The sequence below is a fragment of the Tupaia chinensis genome, unplaced genomic scaffold, assembly GCF_000334495.1.
Source record: "Tupaia chinensis unplaced genomic scaffold, TupChi_1.0 Scaffold000131_1, whole genome shotgun sequence".
Lineage (NCBI taxonomy): Eukaryota > Metazoa > Chordata > Mammalia > Scandentia > Tupaiidae > Tupaia > Tupaia belangeri.
In genome coordinates, this window is record NW_006159600.1 from 452,791 (window position 1) to 461,393 (window position 8,603).

Below are 8,603 nucleotides of genomic sequence, written 5' to 3' on the forward strand. Positions count from 1 at the left end.
CCCTCGCCCTCTCTCTCTCTCTCTCTCCCTCTCTCTTTCTCTCTCTGCCAGTGCATGCTCCATCTAGCAAAAAGATAACAAAGAGCATAATCTTAGAATATCATCCTTGGGGCCAGCTGCTGATGTGGCGGGTTACGGCGCAAGTTTATTCTTTATTGGCTCTTGAAACCGATACCTTTTGCAGGTCTCGTCACTCCATAACCCCACCCTCCACCCTTTCAGATAGCCAGAATCATGGGAGCAGGAGCCATGCATGCTCAGCATGTTTCAGGTCGTATGGGGGCCATACGGGTCTTCTGTGGGTCTGGCATGGTGGAGCAGTGCCCTACCACCAGCAACACAGCAGCTAGGATGGGAGGATGTGATTAGAAGAATGCAGGGTACCTGTAAGAGAACAATGTCCCAGAAAACTTTCATCTGTCATGTTTCCATGTCAAGGTCCCTGGGCCAAGCCTCTTTGTTAAGGCTCAAGGACCAGACCCTACGTGAGAGCATTGTGTCTCCCCTTGTCTGAGATTCTGTGCCCTTCCTCAGCAGAGAACTACTGACTGAAAAACCAGGTGGAGATCATAGATATTGGTTGTTGGAAAAGTCATGATGTATTTTTTTTCTAGGTTTTTCTTTTCTTTTTTTAGAGAGGTTTTCGCTATAGGGCACGTGCACTCACCAGACAGACAGAGAGAGACATAGAGACAGAAAGCAAGAAATCACCCCCCAGGGGGGATGGCCATGCCACAATCCCTTCTCCTCCAGTCTCCTCTCGGGATCTTGGGCATGCACGCACATGCGCCCGGTGTGAGTTTTAAGCCACCAGGTCCGGGACGCCAACTGCAGTCGACTACATGGGAGTCCAGCGACATAGCCATTACACTAACTGCTGGTTCCCTCTAGGTTTTTCTTTTTAAAAAAAAATTCTTTTTTTCTTTTTTTTGGGGGAGAGGTTTTTGCTATAGGGCACGTGCGCTCACCAGAAAGACAGAGAGAGACAGAGACAGAAAGCGAGAAATCACCTCCCAGGGGGGATGGTCATGCCGCAATCCCTTCTCTTCCATTCTCCTCTCAGGATCTTGGGCATGCATGCACACGTGCCCGGCATGAGTTTAAGCCACCACATCCGGGACTCGAACTGTGGTCGACTACATGGGAGTCCAGTGACATAGCCATTATGCTAACTACTGGTCCCTCTAGGTTTTTCAGAGGTCATTTATTTATATAAAGAACAAAGATCAATCAATGATATCATGCCCGTTTTGTTCAATTACATTTTGCCATCTCTCAGTGAGCTTCATAATTTCTCATTTATGGGAGGACCTGTCTTTATTGGTGAAAAACTGAACAAGGTGCCAAACAAGATGCACATCTATCTGAATCAAACATTATACCATGCATGGAATTTTATTTTTACTTTTTTTTTTTTGAGAGGTTTTTGTCATAGGGCACGTGCACTTGCCAGACAGACAGAGGGAGACAGAGAGACAGAAAGCAAGAAACCACCTCCCAGGGGGGATGGCTACGCTGCAGTCCCTTCTCCTCCATTCTCCTCTCAGGATCTCGGGCACGCACGCACACGCACCCGGCGTGAGTTTTAAGCCACCGGGTCCGGGACTCGAACCGTGGTCGACTACGTGGGAGTCTAGCGACGTAGCCATTACACTAACTGCTGGTCCCACCATGCATGGGATTTTAAAGAGAGCGAAACAAGTGGAAGTCTGACAGCGCAAGGTCAGGTGAGTGTGGTGGGCGTGGCTACACATCCCATCTCAGCCGCAATAATGTTTGACGGGTGATCAGACTTGTGTGTGGTCTCACATTGTCTTGATGGAACACAAGTCTTTTATGATCAGTGAGCTCAGGATGTTTCTGGATGACGGACTCATTCAGACTGTTCAACTGCCAACAGTATACGTTCAAATTGATTGGTTGGTTCCTTGGTAGGAGCTGGAAAAGCATGACACCTTTAAAGTGCCAGCATACTGAGAGCATAACCTTCCTCTGATGAATGTCTGCTTTTGATGTTTGAGGCGAAGATGAGTCATCATGATGCGACCAAGACTGTTTGCACACCACAGTGTTGTAAACAACCCACTTCTCTTCACCACTTATCAGTCACTTCAAAAAAGGATCATTTTCCTCATGCTTGATGAGCATAGCACAGATATTTATATGCTCCATCAAATGAACTTCTTTGAGTTCATGAGGAGCCCAAATATTGAGCTTGCTTAAGTATCCCAACTTCTTCAGGTGGTCGTGAACGCTTGAGTGATGGATGTTCAATGTTTCTGCAATCTCTTGTGTCGTATAACATGGGTTTGACCCACTCAATGCCTTTATTTTATCGTCATCAACCTTGGTGGACCTCCCTGACCTAGGAGTGTCGATGAGACCAAAGTCACCAGCCCGGAATTTCGTGAACCATTGTTGGTACTGATGTTCTTGTAGAGCATTGTCACTGTAAACTTTACACAAATTTTACAAGCTTGATGTGCGTTCTTCCCTTTAAGGAAGTAAACTAATAAAATATGGTAAAAATGCATAGTTTGGTCTTCCATCTTCAACTTCCAAAATCTCTAAGACTCAACCAGTTCACTTCATTTCTTCTTTCAGAATGAAGCTAGTACTGTCAGCTGTCAAATGACTGCAACAACATCGATGCAAATGACTCTAGTACTTAAAGAAATGAACTAATGCCACTTGTGCAAAAACGTGTCATGATTTTCCCAACAACCCAATAGAAAGGCCTTTTATGAATTTCCCAGAGAGGGTAAAATAGACCCACATGAGAACATTACTGGTTCACATCCAGAGATGTCTCCGAGTCTGCCGCTCACACGTGTGCCCATGATCTGGCTCCCTGAGGCTAGGGGCTGGATCATGATGTCAAGACCCTGTTGGGCTGGGGCAGCAGGGGGTGTGGTGGTTAAGGCACTGAATTCCCTTATGACTGATTGTGGTTTGAGTCCCAAACCTGCTGTCTTGAAAAATCACAACAAATACATAGATCAATAAATATTTTTTTAAATTACCCTATTGGGGGTGCAGTGTCTCTCTCTTTCTCTCTGTGTGTGTGTGTCATGGTATAAATAAACTTTTAAAAATTAATAATAGCTAAAAAAAAACAAAGACTTCCGTTCAATTTAGAAAGTCATAATCATTATTATTAAATGTAATTTACTTAGAGGAGAGTGAAAAGTGGGCCCTACCCTTCCTTCCTTTCTGACCTTTCAACTTCGGTGCTGATATGAGAGAGGCAAAGATGGAACAGTGAAAGCCAAGGACCTGCCTGTCCATCCCTTGGCTCTCTGAGTGTTAACCTTCATTTCTCCTTTCCGTTGTGGTCCTAGATCCACAGTCTCAGGATGTCAGCCATTGGGGCCTATGCCTCTCAGGGAGCAGAGCCCCCATGGTGAGTCTTCTAGGCCAAGAATCAGAACCCTGGGCACTGCTCCCATTCTCTGCAGTGCCCATTCACGGGGTCCTGTGGATTTTAGAACTCAGCAGTCAGTCTTTTTCTGTAAAGGTTCGTATGAGATGTTGTGGGAGGATTATTGATACAGTGGCAAAACTTCCAGGTCCTGACTTTGGGCACGTTGTTTAACCTTCCCGAGTCTCAGGTTACTCTTTTGAGGTGGCACCTATCTTGCACAGCTGGGTATCATGAGGCTCACAGGATCTTCCTGAACAATCGCTTGGTAAGTGTAAAGCACTTGTACATGTGCGAGACTTCCTAGTGTGGTCCCAGGCCATCGGACTGAGAATTCAGCCTGCTCTTGCTTGCGTATGAACATCAAAGGCCGTTCCTCTCAACCTCCCATAACATTCCTCTGCTTGAACCTGCACACCCTGGAACCTGGCCTCCTATTTGCCCAATTTGGGAGGTTTGCCTGAAGAAAAAGGCAAGGCGATGTGACACCTGACTTCTCTCAGGCCACGCTGATCCATCTCATCCCTTTCTTTCCTAATTCCTTTCTCGGACAGTGCTGATGTTCTTCTAGGGCCACAGCATGTCCTGAAACTAACGTGGTAGAGAAACCAGAGTGAGATGTGAACAAAAGCCTAAGGCTGCAGGAAATAAGAACCGCTGTAAAACAGGATGAACAGGCAGGGAACTCCCTGAACGTGAGCTCAGTGGGTCGGCCTTCAAGTGGAACCTGCAGTGGAAGTCTGCGGCAGAAATAAGCTTGATCAGCCACGTGATCCATCAGTTCCTTGAGAAAACAGGCTCTATCCTGGGCTTCTCAATGAGTGGTCCAGACATTAGATTAGCAACTCAGGTTAGTTTCTGCAGTTTACAAACCCCAAGGTGAGTGCTCTTAATCTGCCATCCTGTAGTTCCTGAGGTAGCAGGTCAGACAGCTCTAATATGGGCAGTAGGGTGACAGCCTGGGCTCTGAACTCAGAAAAGCAAGCAGGTCTGCTTCCAGTCCTCCATGGCCGTCACTAAAGTTAAGCACCCACCCAAGTCCAGTGGTCACCATTGGTTGGCAGCCTAGCTGAACCATCAGTGAACCAGCACCAGACATTTAGGGGAATCTTGGAGACTCGAAGGCGTCAAGCATCAGAGGACTTGCTTCTGCCCGCAGATACAACTTACTCTTGCAAAGCTGAGCTGTTTCTGAGGCCAATCAAGACTCATTCTCGTCGTTTCTATTTGACAAGCACGTCTTCTGGAGGTCTTCCTATCTTGTTAGCTGTGGAGTCCAAGCTGGCTTATACTAAAATGAGGATGTCAGACTGGATAGTCACAAGGTCTTTATGGGCCTTAAAGAATTATTTTATTTAATCAGAACCCTGGGCACTGCTCCCATTCTCTGCAGTGCCCATTCACGGGGTCCTGTGGATTTTAGAACTCAGCAGTCAGTCTTTTTCTGTAAAGGTTCGTATGAGATGTTGTGGGAGGATTATTGATACAGTGGCAAAACTTCCAGGTCCTGACTTTGGGCACGTTGTTTAACCTTCCCGAGTCTCAGGTTACTCTTTTGAGGTGGCACCTATCTTGCACAGCTGGGTATCATGAGGCTCACAGGATCTTCCTGAACAATCGCTTGGTAAGTGTAAAGCACTTGTACATGTGCGAGACTTCCTAGTGTGGTCCCAGGCCATCGGACTGAGAATTCAGCCTGCTCTTGCTTGCGTATGAACATCAAAGGCCGTTCCTCTCAACCTCCCATAACATTCCTCTGCTTGAACCTGCACACCCTGGAACCTGGCCTCCTATTTGCCCAATTTGGGAGGTTTGCCTGAAGAAAAAGGCAAGGCGATGTGACACCTGACTTCTCTCAGGCCACGCTGATCCATCTCATCCCTTTCTTTCCTAATTCCTTTCTCGGACAGTGCTGATGTTCTTCTAGGGCCACAGCATGTCCTGAAACTAACGTGGTAGAGAAACCAGAGTGAGATGTGAACAAAAGCCTAAGGCTGCAGGAAATAAGAACCGCTGTAAAACAGGATGAACAGGCAGGGAACTCCCTGAACGTGAGCTCAGTGGGTCGGCCTTCAAGTGGAACCTGCAGTGGAAGTCTGCGGCAGAAATAAGCTTGATCAGCCACGTGATCCATCAGTTCCTTGAGAAAACAGGCTCTATCCTGGGCTTCTCAATGAGTGGTCCAGACATTAGATTAGCAACTCAGGTTAGTTTCTGCAGTTTACAAACCCCAAGGTGAGTGCTCTTAATCTGCCATCCTGTAGTTCCTGAGGTAGCAGGTCAGACAGCTCTAATATGGGCAGTAGGGTGACAGCCTGGGCTCTGAACTCAGAAAAGCAAGCAGGTCTGCTTCCAGTCCTCCATGGCCGTCACTAAAGTTAAGCACCCACCCAAGTCCAGTGGTCACCATTGGTTGGCAGCCTAGCTGAACCATCAGTGAACCAGCACCAGACATTTAGGGGAATCTTGGAGACTCGAAGGCGTCAAGCATCAGAGGACTTGCTTCTGCCCGCAGATACAACTTACTCTTGCAAAGCTGAGCTGTTTCTGAGGCCAATCAAGACTCATTCTCGTCGTTTCTATTTGACAAGCACGTCTTCTGGAGGTCTTCCTATCTTGTTAGCTGTGGAGTCCAAGCTGGCTTATACTAAAATGAGGATGTCAGACTGGATAGTCACAAGGTCTTTATGGGCCTTAAAGAATTATTTTATTTAACTTTATTTATTTTTATTTTTATTTGATCAGGGAGGGAGAGAGAGAAAGTAAGAGAAAGTAAGGTACCGGGTCTGGGACTCCAACTCCCACGTGGTCAGCCCAGCTGTCTAGTACCCTAAACCACCATGCCACCTGCCAGCCCCTATGAGTCTTTTAACAAAAGTTGAGTGGTGGGACCAGCAGCTGGCATTGTAGTAGTTGGGGCACTGGACTCCCACATGGATGACCATGCACATCATCTTGAAGAACGTGGATAAATACAGTATCACATGCAAATGCTGACAGTGGTGAAAATTGGTATAAATATCATGGAAAATAGTGAAAGTATTCACTGAGGCTGAACAGATGTAAACCTGTGATCCATAAAAATCCACTGCTGTGTATATACGCAACAGAAATTTGTACACGTTTCACAAAAACACAGGTTCTAAAATGTATACAGCAAGGACCAGCAGGTGGCGTGGTGGTTAAGGAACTGGATTCCCACCTGGCCATCCACAGTTCAAGTCCCGGATCTGGTGGCTTGCTTTCTCACTTTCCCTTTCTCTCTCTCTCTCTCTGTCTCTCTATGGTCAAATGAAAAAATAATAATAACAAATGGAATGAAATAAATAAATAAAATTTTTAAAAAGGACTTAAAAAGGGGGAAAAATGTATACAGCAGTACTGTTCATAATAACCTAACCTAAAAACTAACCACATATTCATCAAGGGTGAAATTAATAAATTGTTAGGTATTCACATGATGGAATCCTGTTAAGTTGTTAGAATTCAGGGCCAGGAGGTGGCATAATAGCTAAGGTGCTGGACTCCTACATGGCCAAGCACAGTTCAAGTCCCAGAACTGATCGGCTTCAAACTCATGCCAGGCACATGAGCATGTACGCCCAAACTCTCAGGAGGAGAATGAAGAAGCGATTGTAGCATGGCCAGCCCTCCTGGGGAGGGGATTTCTCACTTTCTGTCTTTTTCTCGCTGTCTCTCCAACAAGTGCATGTACCCCATAGCAAAAATCTCTCAAAAAAATTGTTAGAATTCATAAAATGGAACCAATGCTAGTAATGATCCACGAAAATATTTAATAATATGGATAAACTAACACACTATAGTCATCCCTCAGTATCTATGGAGATTGGTTCCAAGACCCACTGTGGATACCAAAACCTGAGGATGCTTAAGTCCCTCAAATAAAAAGGCATAGTGGGGGCCAGCAGTGGTATAGTGGTTAAAGCGCTGGACTCCCACATGGCCAACCAAGGTTCAAGTCCTGGACCCAGTTGCTTGCTTTCTCGCTTTTCATCTTTTTGTCTCTCTATGGTGAGTTCATATGCCCTATAGCAAATTTAAAATAATAATAATTGTTGCAGCCCGCACAGAGTGGTGTGAACCTGAAGGGGAGCGATAGTGGACTGGAAATAAATACACACAGACACACAAGTAAAGGAAAGTGGGGATTGGGCAGTCCAGACTCCTCTCTTGGACACAGCTGTGGCCCTGAGCTGCCCAGGTGTACTCTTTTATAGGGTAGAAGGGGAAGGGAGAAGCAAAATGCAAAGCCAGTTGTTCTTGGTGTTACCGACTGTAGATGTGGACCATCTGGCTTCTTGCGGCTTTGTATACAAGCCTCCTCTTATTTTCTCGGGTCCCTCCTCCCCACCCTACCTCCAACAACACACACGCTACCAGACAGGCGAAAGTGATGTGCTGTGTCAGATGTTAGGTCAGTGTGTACGTCTGGGCAATAACTGGGAAGGTGCGCACAGGCAGTTGTGAACCGATCATCTTGGTTATGAACGAGAAGATGGATACAGACATGTGCTCCGTCTGTGCTGTTTTATAGTTTTGTGCACTTAAGATCAGTGCGTGTGTGTCTTTAAAAATTATGTTTACATACCATTGCCAATGTAAAAAGTTGGGTGGGAAAGGGTACATAGATTAGAGTTTTAAAGGTGTCCTAGTGTTAGGACCAGAAGCTGGCGTAATGGTTACATCACTGGACTCTCACGTAGTCGCCTGCATTTCAAGTCCGGGACCCGGTGGCTTAAACTCACGCCGGGCGCATGCGCATGCGTGCCCAAGATCCTGAGAGGAGAATGGAGGAGAAGGGATTGCGGCGTGGCCATCCTCCCTGCAGAGGGTTATTTCTCCCTTCCTCTCTGGCTAGTGCACGTGCCCTATAGCAAAAATCTCTCTCAAAAACAAACAAAAAATATTGTCAAGGTAGAAGTTAAAGGTATCAAATATCTTTGCACTGTAACCTGCAATAGTTTTAAAAGTATGTCAGGCCAGCAGGTGGTGTGGTGGTTAAGGAACTGGACTCCCACATGGCTAACCACGGTTCAAGTCCCAGACCTGGCAGCTTGCTTTCTCACTTTCTCTCCCTCTCTTTCTATCTCTGGTGAGTGTGAATGCCCTGTAGCAAATTTTAAAATAATAATAATAGGCACAAGCAGATAGCATAATGATT